This window comes from Anomaloglossus baeobatrachus, chromosome 3 (genome assembly GCF_048569485.1).
Source record: "Anomaloglossus baeobatrachus isolate aAnoBae1 chromosome 3, aAnoBae1.hap1, whole genome shotgun sequence".
Classification (NCBI taxonomy): Eukaryota; Metazoa; Chordata; class Amphibia; order Anura; family Aromobatidae; genus Anomaloglossus; species Anomaloglossus baeobatrachus.
In genome coordinates, this window is record NC_134355.1 from 533,394,661 (window position 1) to 533,413,139 (window position 18,479).

The window sequence follows — 18,479 nt, forward strand, 5'->3', positions numbered from 1 at the left end:
GGATCTTGTCGTGTCCTGCAGCCAGCGTTCTCTCGGAACCTGTCTTCAGTGCTGCTGGGGGTCTGCTGGCAGATAAGCACACATGTCTGTCCACTGACAATGTGGACATGGCTCTCAGAGGACTTTTCTTCCCCTGGGTCAGCCAGGGGACGGGAAAGGCACGCGTATTTTTGAGAGTGCTTCATGCAAAGCATCTTTTTCTTTTTCAAAAGAGGGGTCAACTGATGCCAGTCAAGTGGGGTGTGTGTGGCCCAGTTAGTGGCAACGAAGGAGACTGTGGTTGGAGTCCCCTCGCTGTGTCTCTAAAAGAACCAAGATGAACAAGTCATGGCTCTCAGAGGACTTTTCTTCCCCTGGGTCAGCCAGGGGACGGGAAAGGCACGCGTATTTTTGAGAGTTTCATGCAAAGCATCTGTTTCATTTTGAAAACGGGGATCAAGTGATGCCAGTCAAGTGGGGTGTGTGTGGCCCAATTAGTGGAAACGAGGGAGACTGTGGTTGGAGTCCCCTCGCTTTTGAAAAAAGAACCAAGATGAACAAGTCATGGCTCTCAGAGGACTTTTCTTCCCCTGGGTCATCCAGGGGAGGCGAAAGGCACGCGTATTTTTCAGAGTGCTTCATGCAAAGCATGTTTTTCTTTTTCAAAAGGGGGCTCAACCGATGCCAGTCAAGTGGGGTGTGTGTGGCCCAGTTAGTGGAAACGAGGGAGACTGTGGTTGGAGTCCCCTCGCTGTGTCTCTAAAAGAACCAAGATGAACAAGTCATGGCTCTCAGAGGACTTTTCTTCCCCTGGGTCAGCCAGGGGACGGGAAAGGCACGCGTATTTTTGAGAGTGCTTCATGCAAAGCATCTTTTTCTTTTTCAAAAGGGGGCTCAACCGATGCCAGTCAAGTGGGGTGTGTGTGGCCCAGTTAGTGGAAACGAGGGAGACTGTGGTTGGAGTCCCCTCGCTGTGTCTCTAAAAGAACCAAGATGAACAAGTCATGGCTCTCAGAGGACTTTTCTTCCCCTGGGTCAGGCAGGGGACGGGAAAGGCACGCGTATTTTTGAGAGTGCTTCATGCAAAGCATCTTTTTCTTTTTCAAAAGGGGGCTCAACCGATGCCAGTCAAGTGGGGTGTGTGTGGCCCAGTTAGTGGAAACGAGGGAGACTGTTGTTGGAGTCCCCTCGCTGTGTCTCTAAAAGAACCAAGATGAACAAGTCATGGCTCTCAGGACTTTTCTTCCCCTGGGTCAGCCAGGGGACGGGAAAGGCACGCGTATTTTTGAGAGTGCTTCATGCAAAGCATCTTTTTCTTTTTCAAAAGGGGGCTCAACCGATGCCAGTCAAGTGGGGTGTGTGTGGCCCAGTTAGTGGAAATGAGGGAGACTGTGGTTGGAGTCCCCTCGCTGTGTCTCTAAAAGAACCAAGATGAACAAGTCATGGCTCTCAGAGGACTTTTCTTCCCCTGGGTCAGCCAGGGGACGGGAAAGGCACGCGTATTTTTGAGAGTGCTTCATGCAAACCATCTTTTTCTTTTTCAAAAGGGGGCTCAACCGATGCCAGTCAAGTGGGGTGTGTGTGGCCCAGTTAGTGGAAACGAGGGAGACTGTGGTTGGAGTCCCCTCGCTGTGTTTTACATGCTTCTAGAAGGGCATGACATGGCTTGGAGGTTGACTTTCATCATCTGCAAACTGTTGGCTACCAAAATGCTGCCTTTCCAACAACTGTGGTTATAGACAATGAGGAACATACTGATGAAGATGAGACGCAGATACCCGATTGGGATGACAACTGAAATATTCGGTCAGGGCAAGAAGAGGCTCGGTCTGAGGGGGAGGGGAGTGCAAACACAACAATTGATGATGAAGTTCTAGATCCCACCTACTGTCAACCCACAGTCAGACACTCGAGGAGGTCAACAGAGGTGGTGGAGGAGGATGCAACCGACGACGAAGTAACCTTGCGCCTTCCTGGACACAGTCGGAGCACTGGTAGCACGTCTACAACTGCATCCTCAGCCACCACTCTGCCTCTGAGCATTATTCGGGGTGGATCAACAGGTCGCATGGCCTCTAAGCCTTGCCTAGCCTGGTCCTTTTTTGACATAAAAAAAGATCGCCCAAATTATGTGATCTGTAACATTTGGCATGGTTATCTTAGTAGAGGTCAAAACCTCAGCAGTTTGACAACTTCTTCCATGAATCGTCACATGAATAAATATCATATGGCCTGGTGGGAAGCTCACCGTGCTGCAATGCGGCCTAGCGGAGCCAACCATCCACCGCCTACCCCTTCCAGTGCATCCGCGCGCTCGTCATCTTCTAGGACTGTGGGGACAGCTGTCACACCTGTTTTTCCACCCACAATTTCCACCACTGTAACCGCAACAGGCAGTTTGCTTGGTAGGTCGTCAGTTGGTTTGGAAGGGGAAACAAGTGATTGTGTACAGCTCTCTCAAACATCGATAGCACCAACGTTGGATGAAGGCAACATCATGTCTCCGCCTGCACTTTCCTCACAAACCTGCATTTTTCCAGGGACACCCTACTCAACACCGTCTACACACAGCAGCCAGATCTCTGTCCCTCAGATGTGGTCAAATAAAAGGCCACTTCCTGCGACCCATGACAAAGCGAAGAGGTTGACTCTATCCCTCTGTAAGCTGTTGGCTACCGAAATGCTGCCTTTCCGCCTAGTGGACATACAGGATTTTAGAGACCTTGTGTCTGTCGCTGTGCCCCAGTACCAGATGCCTAGTCGCCACTACTTCTCTAAGAAAGGTGTGCCCGCGCTACACCAACATGTCGCACACAACATCACCGCTTCCTTGAGAAACTCTGTGTGTGAACGGGTGCATTTCACCACCGATACTTGGACCAGTAAGCATGGACAGGGACGTTACATGTCGCTGACTGGCCACTGGGTAACTATGGTGATAGATGGTGAAGGGTCTGCTGCACAAGTCTTGCCGTCCCCACGACTTGTGTGTCAATCCTCTGTCTGTCCAAGTTCCGCCACTGCTTCTGCATCCTCCACCTCATCTGGGTCCTCCACCTCCACCCCAAGCCTGCCTGGTAAGGCCACCAGCGTTCTCACTGCGCAGAAGGAATCACGCAACCCTCATTACTATGCTGGCAGCAGAGCGCAACGGCATCAGGCGGTCTTTAGCTTGACATGTCTTGGGAATAAGAGTCACAGAGCTGAGGAGTTGTGGTCAGCTCTGCGGTCCGAGTTAAATAAATGGTTGTCTCCACTCAACCTGCAGCCTGGTAAGGCCGTGTGCGACAATGCTGCAAACCTGGGTGCGGCCCTTCGCCTGGGCAAGCTGGCACATGTGCCTTGTATGGCTCACGTGTTTAACCTTGTTGTCCAGCAATTTTAACCCACTATCACGGCCTAGATGGGCTTCTGCACAGGGCATGGTCACTCTCTGCTCACTTCTGCCATTTAAACGCCGCAGCTGACTTGACTTGCATTGCTCCAGAAGTCTTTCAGCCTGCCGGTTCATCACCTGAAATGCGATGTATCGACACGCTGGAATTCGACTCTCTCCACATGATACAGAGACAGCACCAACGAGCCCTGGTGCATTACGTCATGACGTATAGCCTAGGCCAATGAGATGCAGAGGTGGGGCAGATTACACTGCTAGAGTGGTCTCAGATCAAGGACCTATGCACCTTTCTGCACAGTTTCGACATGGCGACGAATATGTTTAGCGCTGACAATGCCATTATCAGCATGACGATTCCAGTCATTTACATGCTGGAGCACACGCTAAACACTATTCGGAGTCAGGGGGTGGGACAACAGGAAGGGGATGAACTACAGGAGGATTCATATGCGCAAGACACAACAACATCACCAAGGTCCAGACGTTCATCATCACCAAGGCGACAGGCATGGGACCATGGGGGACAGGGATCAACAAGGGCGCATGGTAGCAGGCGAGATGTTGAGGAAGGTGCAGGAGGACATGAAGATATGGAGGACGAACTGTCCATGGACATGGAAGACTCAGCAGATGAGGGGGACCTTGCTCAAATTTCAGTTGAAAGAGGTTGGGGGGAGATGTCAGAGGAAGAAAGAACGGTTAGCACCTCTATGCCACAAACACAGCGTGGACTTGGTCCGCATGGCTGCGCAAGACACATGAGTGCCTTCTTGTTGCACTACCTCCAACATGACCCTCGTATTGTCAAAATTAGAAGTGATGATGACTACTGGCTTGCCACACTATTAGATCCCCGGTACAAGTCCAAATTTTGTGACATAATTCCAGCCATAGAAAGGGACGCACTTATGCAGGAGTATCAGCAGAAGCTGTTACTCGATCTTAGATCCGCTTTTCCACCAAACAACCGTGCAGGTGCAGGGAGTGAATCTCCCAGTTTTAACTTGACAAACATGGGACGGTCTCGTCATCTTCAACAGTCTACACGTACCAGTAGGACCGTATCTGGTGCTGGTAACAGCAATTTTATGGACTCTTTTCATAATTTTTTTAGACCCTCCTTTGCAAGGCCACCAGAGACAACAAGTCTGACACATAGTCAACGGCTGGAGAGGATGATACAGGAGTATCTACAAATGAACATCGATGCCATGACTAGAGTTGAGCGCGGTTCGTGGTTCTCCAGTTCTAGGCTCGAGTGATTTTGGGGCATGTTCTAGATCGAACTAGAACTCGAGCTTTTTGCAAAAGCTCGATAGTTCTAGAAACGTTCGAGAACGGTCCTAGCAGCCAAAAAACAGCTAAATCTTAGCTTGGTTTCTGCTGTAATAGTGTAAGTCACTCTGTGAATCAAACTATTATCACATTTCAGTGTATAGTGTGCGTGAACAGCGCCTTCAGATCACTGCTGTTTCTATAATGGCGATCGCCATTTTTTTTTTTTTTTTTCTTGTCTTCCTTCCCTAAGCGCGCGCGTCTTGTGGGGCTGGCCAGCATGTCAGCCAATCACAGGCACACACACACCTAAGTGGACTTTGAGGCAGAGAAGCAACGGCATGTGTGATAGGATCTGCATGTCACATGTCCCTGCATTATAAAACCGGACATTTTCTTCACGATCGCCATTATCTGCCTTCTGCGTCTTTGGTGTCAGACATCACTGTCGCAGTTCCGTCCTTTGTCCTATCGCCGATACAGCTGTATGCGCTGCATACACAGCGTTAGACAGCTTAGGGAGAGCACATTCTAGCAGTCCTTTTAAGGGCTCGTACCGGCAGGGTCAGAGAGCCATAGGTGACAGGTCCTGCAAACAGCAACAGCGTCTGTGTAGCCCAGGTCAGGGATTTCCTCCCTGCATTTCACCATTAGGAGGGAATAGAAAGGCAGGCTTCCATTCCTCTACCCAGAGCACCACAATCCTGCCACTGTACCCTCTTGTCCTCTGCACACTCCAACTCATTCTAACTAAGCCATTATACTAGCAAACACTCAGTGTACCTAGTGGCATCCTATACGTGGCTATTGGACTTTGCTATAGTCCCACTAGTGCCAAGACATTTGCAGAGCGCATCTGCCTGCGTTGCACACTCCAACTAATTATAACGAAGCCATTATACTAGCACACACTCAGTGTACCTAGTGGCATCCTATACGTGGCTATTGGACTTGATATAGTCCCACTAGGGCCAAGACATTTGCAGAGCACATCTGCCTGCATTGCACACTCCAACAAATTATAACGAAGCCATTATACTAGCAAACACTCAGTGTACCTAGTGGCATCCTATACGTGGCTATTGGACTTTGCTATAGTCCCACTAGTGCCAAGACATTTGCAGAGCGCATCTGCCTGCGTTGCACACTCCAACTAATTATAACGAAGCCATTATACTAGCACACACTCAGTGTACCTAGTGGCATCCTATACGTGGCTATTGGACTTTGCTATAGTCCCACTAGGGCCAAGACATTTGCAGAGCACATCTGCCTGCATTGCACACTCCAAGTTTTTTAAACTAAGCAATTTTACTAGCAAACACTCAGTGTACCTAGTGGCATCCTATACGTGGCTATTGGACTTTGCTATAGTCCCACTAGTGCAAAGACATTAGCAGAGCACATCTGCCTGCATTGCACACTCCAAGTTTTTTAAACTCAGCCATTATACTAGCAAACACACAGTGTACCTAGTGGCATCCTATACGTGGCTATTGGACTTTGCTATAGTCCCACTAGTGCCAAGACATTTGCAGAGCGCATCTGCCTGCGTTGCACACTCCAACTAATTATAACGAAGCCATTATACTAGCAAACACTCAGTGTACCTAGTGGCATCCTATACGTGGCTATTGGACTTTGCTATAGTCCCACTAGTGCCAAGACATTTGCAGAGCGCATCTGCCTGCGTTGCACACTACAACAAATTATAACGAAGCCATTATACTAGCAAACACTCAGTGTACCTAGTGGCATCCTATACGTGGCTATTGGACTTTGCTATAGTCCCACTAGTGCCAAGACATTTGCAGAGCGCATCTGCCTGCGTTGCACACTCCAACTAATTATAACGAAGCCATTATACTAGCACACACTCAGTGTACCTAGTGGCATCCTATACGTGGCTATTGGACTTTGCTATAGTCCCACTAGTGCAAAGACATTAGCAGAGCACATCTGCCTGCATTGCACACTCCAAGTTTTTTAAACTCAGCCATTATACTAGCAAACACACAGTGTACCTAGTGGCATCCTATACGTGGCTATTGGACTTTGCTATAGTCCCACTAGTGCCAAGACATTTGCAGAGCGCATCTGCCTGCGTTGCACACTCCAACTAATTATAACGAAGCCATTATACTAGCAAACACTCAGTGTACCTAGTGGCATCCTATACGTGGCTATTGGACTTTGCTATAGTCCCACTAGTGCCAAGACATTTGCAGAGCGCATCTGCCTGCGTTGCACACTACAACAAATTATAACGAAGCCATTATACTAGCAAACACTCAGTGTACCTAGTGGCATCCTATACGTGGCTATTGGACTTTGCTATAGTCCCACTAGTGCCAAGACATTTGCAGAGCGCATCTGCCTGCGTTGCACACTCCAACTAATTATAACGAAGCCATTATACTAGCACACACTCAGTGTACCTAGTGGCATCCTATACGTGGCTATTGGACTTTGCTATAGTCCCACTAGTGCCAAGACATTTGCAGAGCGCATCTGCCTGCGTTGCACACTACAACAAATTATAACGAAGCCATTATACTAGCAAACACTCAGTGTACCTAGTGGCATCCTATACGTGGCTATTGGACTTTGCTATAGTCCCACTAGTGCCAAGACATTTGCAGAGCGCATCTGCCTGCGTTGCACACTCCAACTAATTATAACGAAGCCATTATACTAGCACACACTCAGTGTACCTAGTGGCATCCTATACGTGGCTATTGGACTTTGCTATAGTCCCACTAGTGCCAAGACATTTGCAGAGCGCATCTGCCTGCGTTGCACACTCCAACTAATTATAACGAAGCCATTATACTAGCAAACACTCAGTGTACCTAGTGGCATCCTATACGTGGCTATTGGACTTTGCTATAGTCCCACTAGTGCCAAGACATTTGCAGAGCGCATCTGCCTGCGTTGCACACTCCAACAAATTATAACGAAGCCATTATACTAGCAAACACTCAGTGTACCTAGTGGCATCCTATACGTGGCTATTGGACTTTGCTATAGTCCCACTAGTGCCAAGACATTTGCAGAGCGCATCTGCCTGCGTTGCACACTCCAACTAATTATAACGAAGCCATTATACTAGCACACACTCAGTGTACCTAGTGGCATCCTATACGTGGCTATTGGACTTTGCTATAGTCCCACTAGGGCCAAGACATTTGCAGAGCACATCTGCCTGCATTGCACACTCCAAGTTTTTTAAACTAAGCAATTTTACTAGCAAACACTCAGTGTACCTAGTGGCATCCTATACGTGGCTATTGGACTTTGCTATAGTCCCACTAGTGCAAAGACATTTGCAGAGCACATCTGCCTGCGTTGCACACTCCAACTAATTATAACGAAGCCATTATACTAGCAAACACTCAGTGTACCTAGTGGCATCCTATACGTGGCTATTGGACTTTGCTATAGTCCCACTAGTGCCAAGACATTTGCAGCACGTCTGCCTGCGTTGCACACTCCAACGAATTATAACTAAGTTACATTGTCAGGGATATTTATTCTTTATTATTCTGCTGTTAATAAAGCTAGACCACCACTGCAATCTTCACCACCTCTCAATTTTTACTACCACATTTTCAGTCCACAATCTTGTCGCAATCAACATGAGTGGCAAAATGACAGATGCTGGTGGAAAGGGGAAGAGGCGTGGTGGAAAAGGCAAAAAAGGTTTTGTCCGTGGGGAAGGTGGCAAAGCTCCATTATCATCTGCTGAAGATAGAGCATCTACCAGCAAAAGTAAGATGTCTACTACTTACCGTGGACAATCCGATGTGCTCCCTTTTTTACGGACACGAACAACAGGAACAAAGGTAGATGATGGGCAAAAAAGGAAAATGCTTGAATGGATCTCAAGTGGTCCAACAAGTGCCCTCTCAGCCACTTCAAGTACCGCATCGAAAAAACAGCAGTCCTCTGAGTTGTCATCCCAATCAAACTTGCTTTCTCCCAGCTCTGAAGTCTCCATCAGCCCTGCACAGTATGGTGGAACTGAGATGGCTGAGTCTGCAGAGCTGTTCAGTCACACTATAGCCTGGGAATCAGAGGTCTGCTCCCAAGCTACAGTGAGTACAGAACAGGAAATGGTCTGCAGTGATGCCCAGAACCTTTGTGACTCAGATTCAGGCCGTGAGGACCAAGTTTCTGAGCATAATGTTGACCCTTTGTCACAAACTGTAACACCTGTGGTTATAGACAATGAGGAACATACTGATGAAGATGAGACGCAGATACCCGATTGGGATGACAACTTAAATATTCGGTCAGGGCAAGAAGAGGCTCGGTCTGAGGGGGAGGGGAGTGCAAACACAACAATTGATGATGACGTTCTAGATCCCACCTACTGTCAACCCCCAGTCAGGCACTCGAGGAGGTCAACAGAGGCGGTGGAGGAGGATGCAACCGACGACGAAGTTACCTTGCGCCTTCCTGGACAGAGTCGGAGCACTGGTAGCACGTCTACAACTGCATCCTCAGCCACCACTCTGCCTATGAGCATTATTCGGGGTGGATCAACAGGTCGCATGGCCTCTAAGCCTTGCCTAGCCTGGGCCTTTTTTCACATCGAAAAAGATCGCCCAACTCATGTGATATGTAACATTTGTCATGATTCTGTTAGTAGAGGTCAAAACCTCAGCAGTTTGACAACTTCTTCCATGAATCGTCACATGAATAAATATCATAAGTCCCGGTGGGAAGCTCACCGTGCTGCAATGCCGGCTAGCGGAGCGAACCATCCACCGCCCTCCCCTTCCAGTGCATCCGCGCGCTCTTCATCTTCTAGGACTGTGGGGACAGCTGTCACACCTGTTTTTCCACGCAAAACTTCCACCACTGTAACCGCAACAGGCAGTTTGCTTGTAAGGTCGTCAGTTGGTTTGGAAGGGGAAACAAGTGAGTGTGTACAGCTCTCTCAGACATCGATAGCACCAACATTGGATGAAGGCAACATCATGTCTCCGCCTGCACTTTCCTCACAAACCTGCATTTTTCCAGGGACACCCTACTCAACACCGTCTACACACAGCAGCCAGATCTCTGTCCCTCAGATGTGGTCAAATAAAAGGCCACTTCCTCCGACCCATGACAAAGCTAAGAGGTTGACTCTATCCCTCTGTAAGCTGTTGGCTACCGAAATGCTGCCTTTCCGCCTAGTGGACACACAGGATTTTAGAGACCTTATGTCTGTCGCTGTGCCCCAGTACCAGATGCCTAGTCGCCACTACTTCTCTAAGAAAGGTGTGCCCGCGCTACACCAGCATGTCGCACACAACATCACCGCTTCCTTGAGAAACTCTGTGTGTGAACGGGTGCATTTCACCACCGATACTTGGACCAGTAAGCATGGACAGGGACGTTACATGTCGCTGACTGGGCCCTGGTAACTATGGTGATAGATGGTGAAGGGTCTGCTGCACAAGTCTTGCCGTCCCCACGACTTGTGTGTCAATCCTCTGTCTGTCCAAGTTCCGCCACAGCTTCTGCATCCTCCACCTCATCTGGGTCCTCCACCTCCGCCCCAAGCCTGCCTGGTCAGGCCACCAGCGTTCTCACTGCGCAGAAGGAATCACGCACGCCTCATTACTATGCTGGCAGCCGAGCGCAACGGCATCAGGCGGTCTTTAGCTTGACATGTCTTGGTAATAAGAGTCACACAGCTGAGGAGTTGTGGTCAGCTCTGCGGTCCGAGTTTAATAAATGGTTGTCTCCACTCAACCTGCAGCCTGGTAAGGCCGTGTGCGACAATGCTGCAAACCTGGGTGCGGCCCTTCGCCTGGGCAAGGTGACACACGTACCTTGTATGGCTCACGTGTTGAACCTTGTCGTGCAGCAATTTTTAACACACTATCCCGGCCTAGATGGCCTTCTGAACAGGGCACGAAAACTGTCTGCTCACTTCCGGCGTTCAAGCGCCGCAGCTGAGCGACTTGCATCGCTCCAGAAGTCTTTCGGCCTGCCGGTTCATCGCCTGAAAAGCGATGTGGCGACACGCTGGAATTCAACTCTACACATGTTACAGCGACTGTGGCAGCACCGCAGAGCCCTGGTGCAATACGTCATGACGTATAGCCTGGGCCAACGAGATGCAGAGGTGGGGCAGATCACCCTGATGGAGTGGTCTCAGATCAAGGACCTATGCACCCTTCTGCACAGTTTCGACATGGCGACGAATATGTTTAGCTCTGACAATGCCATTATCAGCATGACGATTCCAGTCATTTACATGCTGGAGCACACGCTAAACACTATTCGGAGTCAGGGGGTGGGACAACATGAAGGGGAGGAACTACAGGAGGATTCATATGTGCAAGGGACAACAACATCACCAAGATCCAGACGTTCATCATCACCAACGCAGCAGGCATGGGACCATGGGGAACAGGGATCGACAAGGGCGCATAGTAGCAGGCGAAATGTTGAGCAAGGTGCAGGAGAACATGAAGAAATGGAGGACGAACTGTCCATGGACATGGAAGACTCAGCGGATGAGGGAGACCTTGGTCAAATTTCAGTTGAAAGAGGTTGGGGGGAGATGTCAGAGGAAGAAAGAACGGTTAGCACCTCTATGCCACAAACACAGCGTGGACTTGGTCCGCATGGCTGCGCAAGACACATGAGTGCCTTCTTGTTGCACTACCTCCAACATGACAGTCGTATTGTCAAAATTAGAAGTGATGATGACTACTGGATTGCCACACTATTAGATCCCCGGTACAAGTCCAAATTTTGTGACATAATTCCAGCCATAGAAAGGGACGCACGTATGCAGGAGTATCAGCAGAAGCTGTTACTCGATCTTAGCTCGGCTTTTCCACCAAACAACCGTGCAGGTGCAGGGAGGGAATCTCCCAGTTGTAACTTGACAAACATGGGACGGTCTCGTCATCTTCACCAGTCTACCCGTACCAGTAGGACCGTATCTGGTGCCGGTAACAGCAATTTTATGGAATCTTTTCATAATTTTTTTAGACCCTCTTTTGCAAGGCCACCAGAGACAACAAGTCTGACACATACTCAACGGCTGGAGAGGATGATACAGGAGTATCTCCAAATGAACATCGATGCCATGACTGTGCAACTGGAGCCTTGCTCCTTTTGGGCTTCAAACATAGAAAAATGGCCAGAGCTCTCCAGTTACGCCTTGGAGATTTTGTCGTGTCCAGCTGCCAGCGTTGTCTCTGAACGTGTATTCAGTGCTGCTGGGTGTGTGCTGACAGATAAGCGCACGCGTCTGTCCAGTGACAATGTGGACAGACTGACGTTCATCAAAATGAACAAGTCATGGATCCAGAAGGAATTTACTACCCCTGTGTCATCCTGGGGAGAGTAAATGCTTGTGGATTTGGAATGTGCTTGATGCAAATCAAAACATCCTGTTTGCAACTAGGGCCCAAGTGCTGCCACTGATGGGGTGGGTGTCTGTGTGGCCCAATTTTTGGAAAAAAAGGGAGACTCCGCTTGGAGTAACCCTTGCTTACAATGTTTTTAAAAGAAGCCAAGATGAACAAGTCATGGATCAGCAAAGACTTTATCTACGTACCCCGGTGTCATCCTGGGGACGGATAAGAATGGCGTATTTTTGAATGTGCTTGATGCAAATCAAAACATCCTGTTTGCAACTAGGGCCCAAGTGCTGCCACTGATGGGGTGGGTGTCTGTGTGGCCCAATTTTTGGAAAAAAGGGAGACTCCGCTTGGAGTAACCCTTGCTTGCTGTGTTTTTAAAAGAAGCCAAGATGAACAGAGCTGGGATCAGGAAAGACTTTGCTACCTACCCCGGTGTCATCCTGGGGACGGATAAGAATGGCGTATTTTTGAATGTGCTTGATGCAAATCTAGCTGTGAAGTGTACAACTGGGGCACAACTGCTGCCACTGAAGGGGTGGGTGTGTGTGGGCCCAATTTTTGGAAAAAAGGGAGACTCCGCTTGGAGTAACCCTTGCTTGCTGTGTTTTTAAAAGAAGCCAAGATGAACAGAGCTGGGATCAGGAAAGACTTTGCTACCTACCCCGGTGTCATCCTGGGGACGGATAAGAATGGCGTATTTTTGAATGTGCTTGATGCAAATCAAAACATCCTGTTTGCAACTAGGGCCCAAGTGCTGCCACTGATGGGGTGGGTGTCTGTGTGGCCCAATTTTTGGAAAAAAAGGGAGACTCCGCTTGGAGTAACCCTTGCTTACATTGTTTTTAAAAGAAGCCAAGATGAACAAGTCATGGATCAGCAAAGACTTTATCTACGTACCCCGGTGTCATCCTGGGGACGGATAAGAATGGCGTATTTTTGAATGTGCTTGATGCAAATCAAAACATCCTGTTTGCAACTAGGGCCCAAGTGCTGCCACTGATGGGGTGGGTGTCTGTGTGGCCCAATTTTTGGAAAAAAGGGAGACTCCGCTTTGAGTAACCCTTGCTTGCTGTGTTTTTAAAAGAAGCCAAGATGAACAGAGCTGGGATCAGGAAAGACTTTGCTACCTACCCCGGTGTCATCCTGGGGACGGATAAGAATGGCGTATTTTTGAATGTGCTTGATGCAAATCTAGCTGTGAAGTGTACAACTGGGGCACAACTGCTGCCACTGAAGGGGTGGGTGTGTGTGGGCCCAATTTTTGGAAAAAAGGGAGACTCCGCTTGGAGTAACCCTTGCTTGCTGTGTTTTTAAAAGAAGCCAAGATGAACAGAGCTGGGATCAGGAAAGACTTTGCTACCTACCCCGGTGTCATCCTGGGGACGGATAAGAATGGCGTATTTTTGAATGTGCTTGATGCAAATCAAAACATCCTGTTTGCAACTAGGGCCCAAGTGCTGCCACTGATGGGGTGGGTGTCTGTGTGGCCCAATTTTTGGAAAAAAAGGGAGACTCCGCTTGGAGTAACCCTTGCTTACATTGTTTTTAAAAGAAGCCAAGATGAACAAGTCATGGATCAGCAAAGACTTTATCTACGTACCCCGGTGTCATCCTGGGGACGGATAAGAATGGCGTATTTTTGAATGTGCTTGATGCAAATCAAAACATCCTGTTTGCAACTAGGGCCCAAGTGCTGCCACTGATGGGGTGGGTGTCTGTGTGGCCCAATTTTTGGAAAAAAGGGAGACTCCGCTTTGAGTAACCCTTGCTTGCTGTGTTTTTAAAAGAAGCCAAGATGAACAGAGCTGGGATCAGGAAAGACTTTGCTACCTACCCCGGTGTCATCCTGGGGACGGATAAGAATGGCGTATTTTTGAATGTGCTTGATGCAAATCTAGCTGTGAAGTGTACAACTGGGGCACAACTGCTGCCACTGAAGGGGTGGGTGTGTGTGGGCCCAATTTTTGGAAAAAAGGGAGACTCCGCTTGGAGTAACCCTTGCTTGCTGTGTTTTTAAAAGAAGCCAAGATGAACAGAGCTGGGATCAGGAAAGACTTTGCTACCTACCCCGGTGTCATCCTGGGGACGGATAAGAATGGCGTATTTTTGAATGTGCTTGATGCAAATCAAAACATCCTGTTTGCAACTAGGGCCCAAGTGCTGCCACTGATGGGGTGGGTGTCTGTGTGGCCCAATTTTTGGAAAAAAAGGGAGACTCCGCTTGGAGTAACCCTTGCTTACATTGTTTTTAAAAGAAGCCAAGATGAACAAGTCATGGATCAGCAAAGACTTTATCTACGTACCCCGGTGTCATCCTGGGGACGGATAAGAATGGCGTATTTTTGAATGTGCTTGATGCAAATCAAAACATCCTGTTTGCAACTAGGGCCCAAGTGCTGCCACTGATGGGGTGGGTGTCTGTGTGGCCCAATTTTTGGAAAAAAGGGAGACTCCGCTTGGAGTAACCCTTGCTTGCTGTGTTTTTAAAAGAAGCCAAGATGAACAGAGCTGGGATCAGGAAAGACTTTGCTACCTACCCCGGTGTCATCCTGGGGACGGATAAGAATGGCGTATTTTTGAATGTGCTTGATGCAAATCTAGCTGTGAAGTGTACAACTGGGGCACAACTGCTGCCACTGAAGGGGTGGGTGTGTGTGGGCCCAATTTTTGGAAAAAAGGGAGACTCCGCTTGGAGTAACCCTTGCTTGCTGTGTTTTTAAAAGAAGCCAAGATGAACAGAGCTGGGATCAGGAAAGACTTTGCTACCTACCCCGGTGTCATCCTGGGGACGGATAAGAATGGCGTATTTTTGAATGTGCTTGATGCAAATCAAAACATCCTGTTTGCAACTAGGGCCCAAGTGCTGCCACTGATGGGGTGGGTGTCTGTGTGGCCCAATTTTTGGAAAAAAAGGGAGACTCCGCTTGGAGTAACCCTTGCTTACATTGTTTTTAAAAGAAGCCAAGATGAACAAGTCATGGATCAGCAAAGACTTTATCTACGTACCCCGGTGTCATCCTGGGGACGGATAAGAATGGCGTATTTTTGAATGTGCTTGATGCAAATCAAAACATCCTGTTTGCAACTAGGGCCCAAGTGCTGCCACTGATGGGGTGGGTGTCTGTGTGGCCCAATTTTTGGAAAAAAGGGAGACTCCGCTTGGAGTAACCCTTGCTTGCTGTGTTTTTAAAAGAAGCCAAGATGAACAGAGCTGGGATCAGGAAAGACTTTGCTACCTACCCCGGTGTCATCCTGGGGACGGATAAGAATGGCGTATTTTTGAATGTGCTTGATGCAAATCTAGCTGTGAAGTGTACAACTGGGGCACAACTGCTGCCACTGAAGGGGTGGGTGTGTGTGGGCCCAATTTTTGGAAAAAAGGGAGACTCCGCTTGGAGTAACCCTTGCTTGCTGTGTTTTTAAAAGAAGCCAAGATGAACAGAGCTGGGATCAGGAAAGACTTTGCTACCTACCCCGGTGTCATCCTGGGGACGGATAAGAATGGCGTATTTTTGAATGTGCTTGATGCAAATCAAAACATCTTGTTTGCAACTAGGGCCCAAGTGCTGCCACTGATGGGGTGGGTGTCTGTGTGGCCCAATTTTTGGAAAAAAAGGGAGACTCCGCTTGGAGTAACCCTTGCTTACATTGTTTTTAAAAGAAGCCAAGATGAACAAGTCATGGATCAGCAAAGACTTTATCTACGTACCCCGGTGTCATCCTGGGGACGGATAAGAATGGCGTATTTTTGAATGTGCTTGATGCAAATCAAAACATCCTGTTTGCAACTAGGGCCCAAGTGCTGCCACTGATGGGGTGGGTGTCTGTGTGGCCCAATTTTTGGAAAAAAGGGAGACTCCGCTTGGAGTAACCCTTGCTTGCTGTGTTTTTAAAAGAAGCCAAGATGAACAGAGCTGGGATCAGGAAAGACTTTGCTACCTACCCCGGTGTCATCCTGGGGACGGATAAGAATGGCGTATTTTTGAATGTGCTTGATGCAAATCTAGCTGTGAAGTGTACAACTGGGGCACAACTGCTGCCACTGAAGGGGTGGGTGTGTGTGGGCCCAATTTTTGGAAAAAAGGGAGACTCCGCTTGGAGTAACCCTTGCTTGCTGTGTTTTTAAAAGAAGCCAAGATGAACAGAGCTGGGATCAGGAAAGACTTTGCTACCTACCCCGGTGTCATCCTGGGGACGGATAAGAATGGCGTATTTTTGAATGTGCTTGATGCAAATCAAAACATCCTGTTTGCAACTAGGGCCCAAGTGCTGCCACTGATGGGGTGGGTGTCTGTGTGGCCCAATTTTTGGAAAAAAGGGAGACTCCGCTTGGAGTAACCCTTGCTTGCTGTGTTTTTAAAAGAAGCCAAGATGAACAGAGCTGGGATCAGGAAAGACTTTGCTACCTACCCCGGTGTCATCCTGGGGACGGATAAGAATGGCGTATTTTTGAATGTGCTTGATGCAAATCTAGCTGTGAAGTGTACAACTGGGGCACAACTGCTGCCACTGAAGGGGTGGGTGTGTGTGGGCCCAATTTTTGGAAAAAAGGGAGACTCCGCTTGGAGTAACCCTTGCTTGCTGTGTTTTTAAAAGAAGCCAAGATGAACAGAGCTGGGATCAGGAAAGACTTTGCTACCTACCCCGGTGTCATCCTGGGGACGGATAAGAATGGCGTATTTTTGAATGTGCTTGATGCAAATGTAGCTGTGAAGTGTACAACTGGGGCACAAGTGCTGCCACTGAAGGGGTGGGTGTGTGTGTGGCCCAATTTTTGGAAAAAAGGGAGACTCCGCTTGGAGTCACCTTGCGGTGTTTTACATGATTTTAGAAGGGCGTGCCATGCCTATATCTGTGTGTCCTCCTCTTTTTCCTTGTCCAGCTGTTTTGTTTTCGCATGAGTATATGTCCTTGTCACTTTCCAATGTGTTTGAGTTGTTTGTCACCTTTAGGACACCTTTGAGGGTGTTTTCTAGGTGTTTTTCTGTGTTTGTGATTGCCTGCCATTGTTTCCTATGCAGTTCGAGTTCGGTTCGTCGAACGTTCGACGAACCGAACTCGAACGGGAGGTCCGTTCGGCGAACCAACCTCGAGCCGAACCGCGACCGGTTCGCTCATCTCTAGCCATGACTTTGCAAATAGAGCCTTGCTCATTTTGGGCTTCAAATCTAGAAAAATGGCCAGAGCTATCCAGTTACGCCTTGGAGATTTTGTCGTGTCCAGCTGCCAGCGTTGTCTCTGAACGTGTCTTCAGTGCTGCTGGGTGTGTGCTGACAGATAAGCGCACGCGTCTGTCCAGTGACAATGTGGACAGACTGACGTTCATCAAAATTAACAAGTCATGGATCCAGAATGAATTTACAACCCCTGTGTCATCCTGGGGAGAGTAAATGCTTGTGGATTTTGAATGTGCTTGATGCAAATCTAGCTGTGAAGTGTACAACTATGGCACAACTGCTGCCACTGAATGGGTGGGTGTGTGTGGGGCACAATTTTTGGAAAAAAGGGAGGCTCCGCTTGGAGTAACCCTTGCTTACATTGTTTTTAAAAGGAGCCAAGATGACCAAGTCATGGTTCAGCAAAGACTTTATCTACCTACCCCGGTGTCATGCTGGGGACGGTTAATTATGCCGTATTTTTGAATGTGCTTGATGCAAATCAAAACATCCTGTTTGCAACTAGGGCACAAGTGCTGCCACTGATGGGGTGTCTGTGTGCCCAATTTTTGGAAAAAAGGGAGACTCCGCTTGGAGTAACCCTTGCTTGCTGTGTTTTTTAAAAATGATACAAGATGAACAGATCTGAAGGCAAGATGAAGGCAACATCATGTCTCCGCCTGCACTTTCCTCACAAACCTGCATTTTTCCAGGGACACCCTACTCAACACCGTCTACAGACAGCAGCCAGATCTCTGTCCCTCAGATGTGGTCAAATAAAAGGCCACTTCCTGCGACCCATGACAAAGCTAAGTGGTTGACTCTATCCCTCTGTAAGCTGTTGGCTACCGAAATCTTGCCTTTCCGCCTAGTGGACACACAGGATTTTAGAGAACTTATGTCTGTCGCTGTGCCCCAGTACCAGATGCCCAATCACCACTGCTTCTCCAAGAAAAGCATGCCCGCGCTACACCAGCATGTCGCACAAAACATCACCACTTCCTTGAAAACATCTGTGTGCGACAGGGTGCATTTCAACACAGATACTTGGACCAGTAAGCATAGACAGGGTGATTACATGTCACTGACTGGGCACTGGCAAACTATGGTGAGAGATGGAGAAGGGTCTGCTGTACAAGTCTTGCCGTCCCCACGAGTTGTTTCAATCCTTCTTCTGTATGTAGAAGTTAATACACTGCTTCTGCCTCTTCAACCTCGTGTGGGTCCTCCACCTTGGCGCAAACCCTGTGTGGTCAGGCCACACTTCCTTGCAACTGCGCACAAGGACTACCA